The sequence below is a fragment of the Rhopalosiphum padi genome, chromosome 3 (assembly GCF_020882245.1).
Source record: "Rhopalosiphum padi isolate XX-2018 chromosome 3, ASM2088224v1, whole genome shotgun sequence".
Taxonomy (NCBI): domain Eukaryota; kingdom Metazoa; phylum Arthropoda; class Insecta; order Hemiptera; family Aphididae; genus Rhopalosiphum; species Rhopalosiphum padi.
Window position 1 is genome coordinate 29,493,803 of NC_083599.1, and position 13,492 is coordinate 29,507,294.

Below are 13,492 nucleotides of genomic sequence, written 5' to 3' on the forward strand. Positions count from 1 at the left end.
GCTTATAAAACACACAATTCTCAAGTTAATCTCTTGAAACCTGGACCACTATATTAAGAAAATGATTCTAATTTACTATTATTAACTTCTATATATATTATGTAAGCTGATTCTTCATAAACACTATAAAACATGATTTTATATGATAATTTTGACGAATAATATATATTTATTTTTTGAACTGCTTCTAAAACACACAATTCTCAAGTTAATCTCTTGAAACCTGGACAACTATATTAATAAAATGATTATAATTTATTATTATTAACTTCTATAGATATTATGTAAGCTGATTCTTCATAAACACTATAAAACATGATTTTGTATGATAATTTTGACGTATATTAATTATTTATGTTTTGAACTGCTTATAAAAAACACAATTCTCAAGTTAATCTCTTGAAACCTGGACCACTGTATAATTAAAAGGATTCTAATTTATTATTATTAACTTGTATACATCTCATTTAAGCAGATTTTTCATAAACACTATAAAACATGATTTTATATGATAATTTTGACGAATAATATATATTTATTTTTTGAACTGCTTATAAAACACACAATTCTCAAGTTAATCTCTTGAAACCTGGACCACTATATTAAGAAAATGATTCTAATTTACTATTATTAACTTCTATATATATTATGTAAGCTGATTCTTCATAAACACTATAAAACATGATTTTGTATGATAATTTTGACGTATATTAATTATTTATGTTTTGAACTGCTTATAAAACACACAATTCTCAAGTTAATCTCTTGAAACCTGGACCACTGTATAATTAAAAGGATTCTAATTTATTATTATTAACTTGCATACATCTCATTTAAGCAGATTTTTCATAAACACTATAAAACATGATTTTATATGATAAGTTTTAGAAATATTATGAATACCTATTTTAATCTGCTTATAAAACAGTCAAAAATTAAATGTATACACCAACAGAGGGCGTGAGCGTCGCCGTAGTAGGGACGACATCCGTCGGCCGAATCGCCTCAGAACGAAACTAGATAGTTGTGTGGCGTTCACCGTACTGCTGTGTATCGTGACGGGTCGTTGTATTTACTTAGATTTTGAGTCTACTCGTTATTTATTAATTAAGATTTTTGATATTATAAACGAATTGTTCATATTTTATGCCCGAAGTTAACACAAGTATATGTCTTGATCCTTGACTACTAGATCAAGAAAATGATTCTAATTTATAATTTTTAACTTTCATTTTTTTCATTTTACCTGATATTTTTACTTCATAAAAACTATAAAATATGATTTTATAAGTTAATTTTGACGCATAATACAACTTAACATTTTTTCGTATTGAAAAGGAGCGATTTTCAGTTGTACAAATGTATTCTTTAGTTACACTCATAATACATTTGAATTCCTTCTACAAACCATTCTGGTACATTTGTACTATCTTTTATGGCTTATCATAATTATTATTTATTATCATCTGTTATCTATGTTTTGCAGTTCTACATTCGTTTTTGTATTTAAGTTTCAATTGTAAATTCCTTTCATGTATTTTGTATAAAAATGAAGTTTGTCTGTTAGTTTATGTTTTGATAGTTTCCTTTTCTGAATTACTCTGTGTTGTCCACGTACTAGTTGTTATATAAAAATTGTCGTTCTCCTTATGGTATCTAGTAGTGACATTTTGTCCTCCAACCATTATACATATTTAACTTACTATTTTTTTTTAGATGGCTGTACACCAGATATACTCAGGACATATTGAAACATGAATTACCATTTCTACCACATGGGAAAGTTTCAACATCCTACGTTGAAAATGGACTGGACGATCCTGATAATAATAATAGTTTTATGCATAGTACGAGTAATGGATATTGAATATAATTGATAGTCAATTAATATTAGTGTAACAAAAAGTTAGTGTCATGAAATCCAGACCATTAGATTAAGTATATGATTCTTATTTACCATTACCAACTTCCATATATATCATATAAGCTGATACTTCATAAACACTATAAAACATGTTTTTTTATGATTATTTTGACTCGTATTTTAAATTCATATTTTTAACTGCTTATAAAACAGTGAATTCTCAAGTTAGTGTCATGAAAGTCAGACCATTAGATTAAAAAAATTATTCTAATTTACCATTATTAACTAGCATACATTTCATTTAAGCTGATACTTCAATAACGCTATAAAACATGATTTTATATGATAATTTTGACGAATATTAAAAATTCATTTTTTGAACTGCTTATAAAACACACAATTCTCAAGTTAATCTCTTGAAACCTGGACCACTATATTAAGAAAATGATTCTAATTTATTATTATTAACTTGTATACATCTCATTTAAGCAGATTTTTCATAAACACTATAAAACATGATTTTATATGATAATTTTCACGTATATTAATTATATATGTATTGAACTGCTTATAAAACACACAATTCTCAAGTTAATCTCTTGAAACCTAGACCACTATATTAAGAAAATGATTCTAATTTATTATTATTAACTTGCATACATCTCATTTAAGCAGGTACTTCATAAAAACTATAAAACATGATTTTATATGATATTTTTGACGAATAATATATATTTATTTTTTGAACTGCTTATAAAACACACAATTCTCAAGTTAATCTCTTGAAACCTGGACCACTATATTAAGAAAATGATTCTAATTTATTATTATTAACTTGCATACATGTCATTTAAGCAGATTTTTCATAAACACTATAAAACATGATTTTATATGATAATTTTGACGAATAATATATATTTATTTTTTGAACTGCTTATAAAACACACAATTCTCAAGTTAATCTCTTGAAACCTGGACCACTATATTAAGAAAATGATTCTAATTTATTATTATTAACTTGCATACATCTCATTTAAGCAGGTACTTCATAAAAATTATAAAACATGATTTTATATGATATTTTTGACGAATAATATATATTTATTTTTTGAACTGCTTATAAAACACACAATTCTCAAGTTAATCTCTTGAAACCTGGACCACTATATTAAGAAAATGATTCTAATTTATTATTATTAACTTGCATACATGTCATTTAAGCAGATTTTTCATAAACACTATAAAACATGATTTTGTATGATAATTTTGACGTATATTAATTATTTATGTTTTGAACTGCTAATAAAACACACAATTCTCAAGTTAATCTCTTGAAACCTGGACCACTATATTAAGAAAATGATTCTAATTTATTATTATTAACTAGCATACATCTCATTTAAGCAGGTACTTCATAAAAACTATAAAACATGATTTTATATGATATTTTTGACGAATAATATATATTTATTTTTTGAACTGCTTATAAAACACACAATTCTCAAGTTAATCTCTTGAAACCTGGACCTTTATATTAAGAAAATGATTCTAATTTATTATTATTAACTTGCATACATGTCATTTAAGCAGATTTTTCATAAACACTATAAAACATGATTTTATATGATAATTTTGACGAATAATATATATTTATTTTTTGAACTGCTTATAAAACACACAATTCTCAAGTTAATCTCTTGAAACCTGGACCACTATATTAAGAAAATGATTCTAATTTATTATTATTAACTTGCATACATCTCATTTAAGCAGGTACTTCATAAAAATTTTAAAACATGATTTTATATGATATTTTTGACGAATAATATATATTTATTTTTTGAACTGCTTATAAAACACACAATTCTCAAGTTAATCTCTTGAAACCTGGACCACTATATTAAGAAAATGATTCTAATTTATTATTATTAACTTGTATACATCTCATTTAAGCAGGTACTTCATAAAAACTATAAAACATGATTTTATATGATATTTTTGACGAATAATATATATTTATTTTTTGAACTGCTAATAAAACACACAATTCTCAAGTTAATCTCTTGAAACCTGGACCACTATATTAAGAAAATGATTCTAATTTACTATTATTAACTTCTATATATATTATGTAAGCTGATTCTTCATAAACACTATAAAACATGATTTTGTATGATAATTTTGACGTATATTAATTATTTATGTTTTGAACTGCTTATAAAACACACAATTCTCAAGTTAATCTCTTGAAACCTGGACCACTGTATAATTAAAAGGATTCTAATTTATTATTATTAACTTGCATACATCTCATTTAAGCAGATTTTTCATAAACACTATAAAACATGATTTTATATGATAAGTTTTAGAAATATTATGAATACCTATTTTAATCTGCTTATAAAACAGTCAAAAATTAAATGTATACACCAACAGAGGGCGTGAGCGTCGCCGTAGTAGGGACGACATCCGTCGGCCGAATCGCCTCAGAACGAAACTAGATAGTTGTGTGGCGTTCACCGTACTGCTGTGTATCGTGACGGGTCGTTGTATTTACTTAGATTTTGAGTCTACTCGTTATTTATTAATTAAGATTTTTGATATTATAAACGAATTGTTCATATTTTATGCCCGAAGTTAACACAAGTATATGTCTTGATCCTTGACTACTAGATCAAGAAAATGATTCTAATTTATAATTTTTAACTTTCATTTTTTTCATTTTACCTGATATTTTTACTTCATAAAAACTATAAAATATGATTTTATAAGTTAATTTTGACGCATAATACAACTTAACATTTTTTCGTATTGAAAAGGAGCGATTTTCAGTTGTACAAATGTATTCTTTAGTTACACTCATAATACATTTGAATTCCTTCTACAAACCATTCTGGTACATTTGTACTATCTTTTATGGCTTATCATAATTATTATTTATTATCATCTGTTATCTATGTTTTGCAGTTCTACATTCGTTTTTGTATTTAAGTTTCAATTGTAAATTCCTTTCATGTATTTTGTATAAAAATGAAGTTTGTCTGTTAGTTTATGTTTTGATAGTTTCCTTTTCTGAATTACTCAGTGTTGTCCACGTACTAGTTGTTATATAAAAATTGTCGTTCTCCTTATGGTATCTAGTAGTGACATTTTGTCCTCCAACCATTATACATATTTAACTTACTATTTTTTTTTAGATGGCTGTACACCAGATATACTCAGGACATATTGAAACATGAATTACCATTTCTACCACATGGGAAAGTTTCAACATCCTACGTTGAAAATGGACTGGACGATCCTGATAATAATAATAGTTTTATGCATAGTACGAGTAATGGATATTGAATATAATTGATAGTCAATTAATATTAGTGTAACAAAAAGTTAGTGTCATGAAATCCAGACCATTAGATTAAGTATATGATTCTTATTTACCATTACCAACTTCCATATATATCATATAAGCTGATACTTCATAAACACTATAAAACATGTTTTTTTATGATTATTTTGACTCGTATTTTAAATTCATATTTTTAACTGCTTATAAAACAGTGAATTCTCAAGTTAGTGTCATGAAAGTCAGACCATTAGATTAAAAAAATTATTCTAATTTACCATTATTAACTAGCATACATTTCATTTAAGCTGATACTTCAATAACGCTATAAAACATGATTTTATATGATAATTTTGACGAATATTAAAAATTCATTTTTTGAACTGCTTATAAAACACACAATTCTCAAGTTAATCTCTTGAAACCTGGACCACTATATTAAGAAAATGATTCTAATTTATTATTATTAACTTGTATACATCTCATTTAAGCAGATTTTTCATAAACACTATAAAACATGATTTTATATGATAATTTTCACGTATATTAATTATATATGTATTGAACTGCTTATAAAACACACAATTCTCAAGTTAATCTCTTGAAACCTGGACCACTATATTAAGAAAATGATTCTAATTTATTATTATTAACTTGTATACATCTCATTTAAGCAGGTACTTCATAAAAACTATAAAACATGATTTTATATGATATTTTTGACGAATAATATATATTTATTTTTTGAACTGCTAATAAAACACACAATTCTCAAGTTAATCTCTTGAAACCTGGACCACTATATTAAGAAAATGATTCTAATTTATTATTATTAACTTGCATACATCTCATTTAAGCAGATTTTTCATAAACACTATAAAACATGATTTTATATGATAATTTTGACGAATAATATATATTTATTTTTTGAACTGCTTCTAAAACACACAATTCTCAAGTTAATCTCTTGAAACCTGGACAACTATATTAATAAAATGATTATAATTTATTATTATTAACTTCTATAGATATTATGTAAGCTGATTCTTCATAAACACTATAAAACATGATTTTGTATGATAATTTTGACGTATATTAATTATTTATGTTTTGAACTGCTTATAAAAAACACAATTCTCAAGTTAATCTCTTGAAACCTGGACCACTGTATAATTAAAAGGATTCTAATTTATTATTATTAACTTGTATACATCTCATTTAAGCAGATTTTTCATAAACACTATAAAACATGATTTTATATGATAAGTTTTAGAAATATTATGAATACCTATTTTAATCTGCTTATAAAACAGTCAAAAATTAAATGTATACACCAACAGAGGGCGTGAGCGTCGCCGTAGTAGGGACGACATCCGTCGGCCGAATCGCCTCAGAACGAAACTAGATAGTTGTGTGGCGTTCACCGTACTGCTGTGTATCGTGACGGGTCGTTGTATTTACTTAGATTTTGAGTCTACTCGTTATTTATTAATTAAGATTTTTGATATTATAAACGAATTGTTCATATTTTATGCCCGAAGTTAACACAAGTATATGTCTTGATCCTTGACTACTAGATCAAGAAAATGATTCTAATTTATAATTTTTAACTTTCATTTTTTTCATTTTACCTGATATTTTTACTTCATAAAAACTATAAAATATGATTTTATAAGTTAATTTTGACGCATAATACAACTTAACATTTTTTCGTATTGAAAAGGAGCGATTTTCAGTTGTACAAATGTATTCTTTAGTTACACTCATAATACATTTGAATTCCTTCTACAAACCATTCTGGTACATTTGTACTATCTTTTATGGCTTATCATAATTATTATTTATTATCATCTGTTATCTATGTTTTGCAGTTCTACATTCGTTTTTGTATTTAAGTTTCAATTGTAAATTCCTTTCATGTATTTTGTATAAAAATGAAGTTTGTCTGTTAGTTTATGTTTTGATAGTTTCCTTTTCTGAATTACTCAGTGTTGTCCACGTACTAGTTGTTATATAAAAATTGTCGTTCTCCTTATGGTATCTAGTAGTGACATTTTGTCCTCCAACCATTATACATATTTAACTTACTATTTTTTTTTAGATGGCTGTACACCAGATATACTCAGGACATATTGAAACATGAATTACCATTTCTACCACATGGGAAAGTTTCAACATCCTACGTTGAAAATGGACTGGACGATCCTGATAATAATAATAGTTTTATGCATAGTACGAGTAATGGATATTGAATATAATTGATAGTCAATTAATATTAGTCTAACAAAAAGTTAGTGTCATGAAATCCAGACCATTAGATTAAGTATATGATTCTTATTTACCATTACCAACTTCCATATATATCATATAAGCTGATACTTCATAAACACTATAAAACATGTTTTTTTATGATTATTTTGACTCGTATTTTAAATTCATATTTTTAACTGCTTATAAAACAGTGAATTCTCAAGTTAGTGTCATGAAAGTCAGACCATTAGATTAAAAAAATTATTCTAATTTACCATTATTAACTAGCATACATTTCATTTAAGCTGATACTTCAATAACGCTATAAAACATGATTTTATATGATAATTTTGACGAATATTAAAAATTCATTTTTTGAACTGCTTATAAAACACACAATTCTCAAGTTAATCTCTTGAAACCTGGACCACTATATTAAGAAAATGATTCTAATTTATTATTATTAACTTCTATAGATATTATGTAAGCTGATTCTTCATAAACACTATAAAACATGATTTTGTATGATAATTTTGACGTATATTAATTATTTATGTTTTGAACTGCTTATAAAAAACACAATTCTCAAGTTAATCTCTTGAAACCTGGACCACTGTATAATTAAAAGGATTCTAATTTATTATTATTAACTTGTATACATCTCATTTAAGCAGATTTTTCATAAACACTATAAAACATGATTTTATATGATAAGTTTTAGAAATATTATGAATACCTATTTTAATCTGCTTATAAAACAGTCAAAAATTAAATGTATACACCAACAGAGGGCGTGAGCGTCGCCGTAGTAGGGACGACATCCGTCGGCCGAATCGCCTCAGAACGAAACTAGATAGTTGTGTGGCGTTCACCGTACTGCTGTGTATCGTGACGGGTCGTTGTATTTACTTAGATTTTGAGTCTACTCGTTATTTATTAATTAAGATTTTTGATATTATAAACGAATTGTTCATATTTTATGCCCGAAGTTAACACAAGTATATGTCTTGATCCTTGACTACTAGATCAAGAAAATGATTCTAATTTATAATTTTTAACTTTCATTTTTTTCATTTTACCTGATATTTTTACTTCATAAAAACTATAAAATATGATTTTATAAGTTAATTTTGACGCATAATACAACTTAACATTTTTTCGTATTGAAAAGGAGCGATTTTCAGTTGTACAAATGTATTCTTTAGTTACACTCATAATACATTTGAATTCCTTCTACAAACCATTCTGGTACATTTGTACTATCTTTTATGGCTTATCATAATTATTATTTATTATCATCTGTTATCTATGTTTTGCAGTTCTACATTCGTTTTTGTATTTAAGTTTCAATTGTAAATTCCTTTCATGTATTTTGTATAAAAATGAAGTTTGTCTGTTAGTTTATGTTTTGATAGTTTCCTTTTCTGAATTACTCAGTGTTGTCCACGTACTAGTTGTTATATAAAAATTGTCGTTCTCCTTATGGTATCTAGTAGTGACATTTTGTCCTCCAACCATTATACATATTTAACTTACTATTTTTTTTTAGATGGCTGTACACCAGATATACTCAGGACATATTGAAACATGAATTACCATTTCTACCACATGGGAAAGTTTCAACATCCTACGTTGAAAATGGACTGGACGATCCTGATAATAATAATAGTTTTATGCATAGTACGAGTAATGGATATTGAATATAATTGATAGTCAATTAATATTAGTCTAACAAAAAGTTAGTGTCATGAAATCCAGACCATTAGATTAAGTATATGATTCTTATTTACCATTACCAACTTCCATATATATCATATAAGCTGATACTTCATAAACACTATAAAACATGTTTTTTTATGATTATTTTGACTCGTATTTTAAATTCATATTTTTAACTGCTTATAAAACAGTGAATTCTCAAGTTAGTGTCATGAAAGTCAGACCATTAGATTAAAAAAATTATTCTAATTTACCATTATTAACTAGCATACATTTCATTTAAGCTGATACTTCAATAACGCTATAAAACATGATTTTATATGATAATTTTGACGAATATTAAAAATTCATTTTTTGAACTGCTTATAAAACACACAATTCTCAAGTTAATCTCTTGAAACCTGGACCACTATATTAAGAAAATGATTCTAATTTATTATTATTAACTTGCATACATGTCATTTAAGCAGATTTTTCATAAACACTATAAAACATGATTTTATATGATAATTTTGACGAATAATATATATTTATTTTTTGAACTGCTTATAAAACACACAATTCTCAAGTTAATCTCTTGAAACCTGGACCACTATATTAAGAAAATGATTCTAATTTATTATTATTAACTTGCATACATCTCATTTAAGCAGGTACTTCATAAAAATTATAAAACATGATTTTATATGATATTTTTGACGAATAATATATATTTATTTTTTGAACTGCTTATAAAACACACAATTCTCAAGTTAATCTCTTGAAACCTGGACCACTATATTAAGAAAATGATTCTAATTTATTATTATTAACTTGCATACATGTCATTTAAGCAGATTTTTCATAAACACTATAAAACATGATTTTGTATGATAATTTTGACGTATATTAATTATTTATGTTTTGAACTGCTAATAAAACACACAATTCTCAAGTTAATCTCTTGAAACCTGGACCACTATATTAAGAAAATGATTCTAATTTATTATTATTAACTAGCATACATCTCATTTAAGCAGGTACTTCATAAAAACTATAAAACATGATTTTATATGATATTTTTGACGAATAATATATATTTATTTTTTGAACTGCTTATAAAACACACAATTCTCAAGTTAATCTCTTGAAACCTGGACCTTTATATTAAGAAAATGATTCTAATTTATTATTATTAACTTGCATACATGTCATTTAAGCAGATTTTTCATAAACACTATAAAACATGATTTTATATGATAATTTTGACGAATAATATATATTTATTTTTTGAACTGCTTATAAAACACACAATTCTCAAGTTAATCTCTTGAAACCTGGACCACTATATTAAGAAAATGATTCTAATTTATTATTATTAACTTGCATACATCTCATTTAAGCAGGTACTTCATAAAAATTTTAAAACATGATTTTATATGATATTTTTGACGAATAATATATATTTATTTTTTGAACTGCTTATAAAACACACAATTCTCAAGTTAATCTCTTGAAACCTGGACCACTATATTAAGAAAATGATTCTAATTTATTATTATTAACTTGTATACATCTCATTTAAGCAGGTACTTCATAAAAACTATAAAACATGATTTTATATGATATTTTTGACGAATAATATATATTTATTTTTTGAACTGCTAATAAAACACACAATTCTCAAGTTAATCTCTTGAAACCTGGACCACTATATTAAGAAAATGATTCTAATTTACTATTATTAACTTCTATATATATTATGTAAGCTGATTCTTCATAAACACTATAAAACATGATTTTGTATGATAATTTTGACGTATATTAATTATTTATGTTTTGAACTGCTTATAAAACACACAATTCTCAAGTTAATCTCTTGAAACCTGGACCACTGTATAATTAAAAGGATTCTAATTTATTATTATTAACTTGCATACATCTCATTTAAGCAGATTTTTCATAAACACTATAAAACATGATTTTATATGATAAGTTTTAGAAATATTATGAATACCTATTTTAATCTGCTTATAAAACAGTCAAAAATTAAATGTATACACCAACAGAGGGCGTGAGCGTCGCCGTAGTAGGGACGACATCCGTCGGCCGAATCGCCTCAGAACGAAACTAGATAGTTGTGTGGCGTTCACCGTACTGCTGTGTATCGTGACGGGTCGTTGTATTTACTTAGATTTTGAGTCTACTCGTTATTTATTAATTAAGATTTTTGATATTATAAACGAATTGTTCATATTTTATGCCCGAAGTTAACACAAGTATATGTCTTGATCCTTGACTACTAGATCAAGAAAATGATTCTAATTTATAATTTTTAACTTTCATTTTTTTCATTTTACCTGATATTTTTACTTCATAAAAACTATAAAATATGATTTTATAAGTTAATTTTGACGCATAATACAACTTAACATTTTTTCGTATTGAAAAGGAGCGATTTTCAGTTGTACAAATGTATTCTTTAGTTACACTCATAATACATTTGAATTCCTTCTACAAACCATTCTGGTACATTTGTACTATCTTTTATGGCTTATCATAATTATTATTTATTATCATCTGTTATCTATGTTTTGCAGTTCTACATTCGTTTTTGTATTTAAGTTTCAATTGTAAATTCCTTTCATGTATTTTGTATAAAAATGAAGTTTGTCTGTTAGTTTATGTTTTGATAGTTTCCTTTTCTGAATTACTCAGTGTTGTCCACGTACTAGTTGTTATATAAAAATTGTCGTTCTCCTTATGGTATCTAGTAGTGACATTTTGTCCTCCAACCATTATACATATTTAACTTACTATTTTTTTTTAGATGGCTGTACACCAGATATACTCAGGACATATTGAAACATGAATTACCATTTCTACCACATGGGAAAGTTTCAACATCCTACGTTGAAAATGGACTGGACGATCCTGATAATAATAATAGTTTTATGCATAGTACGAGTAATGGATATTGAATATAATTGATAGTCAATTAATATTAGTGTAACAAAAAGTTAGTGTCATGAAATCCAGACCATTAGATTAAGTATATGATTCTTATTTACCATTACCAACTTCCATATATATCATATAAGCTGATACTTCATAAACACTATAAAACATGTTTTTTTATGATTATTTTGACTCGTATTTTAAATTCATATTTTTAACTGCTTATAAAACAGTGAATTCTCAAGTTAGTGTCATGAAAGTCAGACCATTAGATTAAAAAAATTATTCTAATTTACCATTATTAACTAGCATACATTTCATTTAAGCTGATACTTCAATAACGCTATAAAACATGATTTTATATGATAATTTTGACGAATATTAAAAATTCATTTTTTGAACTGCTTATAAAACACACAATTCTCAAGTTAATCTCTTGAAACCTGGACCACTATATTAAGAAAATGATTCTAATTTATTATTATTAACTTGTATACATCTCATTTAAGCAGATTTTTCATAAACACTATAAAACATGATTTTATATGATAATTTTCACGTATATTAATTATATATGTATTGAACTGCTTATAAAACACACAATTCTCAAGTTAATCTCTTGAAACCTGGACCACTATATTAAGAAAATGATTCTAATTTATTATTATTAACTTGTATACATCTCATTTAAGCAGGTACTTCATAAAAACTATAAAACATGATTTTATATGATATTTTTGACGAATAATATATATTTATTTTTTGAACTGCTAATAAAACACACAATTCTCAAGTTAATCTCTTGAAACCTGGACCACTATATTAAGAAAATGATTCTAATTTATTATTATTAACTTGCATACATCTCATTTAAGCAGATTTTTCATAAACACTATAAAACATGATTTTATATGATAATTTTGACGAATAATATATATTTATTTTTTGAACTGCTTCTAAAACACACAATTCTCAAGTTAATCTCTTGAAACCTGGACAACTATATTAATAAAATGATTATAATTTATTATTATTAACTTCTATAGATATTATGTAAGCTGATTCTTCATAAACACTATAAAACATGATTTTGTATGATAATTTTGACGTATATTAATTATTTATGTTTTGAACTGCTTATAAAAAACACAATTCTCAAGTTAATCTCTTGAAACCTGGACCACTGTATAATTAAAAGGATTCTAATTTATTATTATTAACTTGTATACATCTCATTTAAGCAGATTTTTCATAAACACTATAAAACATGATTTTATATGATAAGTTTTAGAAATATTATGAATACCTATTTTAATCTGCTTATAAAACAGTCAAAAATTAAATGTATACACCAACAGAGGGCGTGAGCGTCGCCGTAG

General features: G+C 25.5%; 1 long non-coding RNA gene across 4 annotated transcripts in view; it reads left to right on the top strand.

Moving 5' to 3' along the window:
* Positions 1 to 13,492, top strand: part of LOC132924430 (uncharacterized) — a 213,436-nt gene that overhangs the window by 14,889 nt on the left and 185,055 nt on the right. The window lies entirely within an intron of this gene.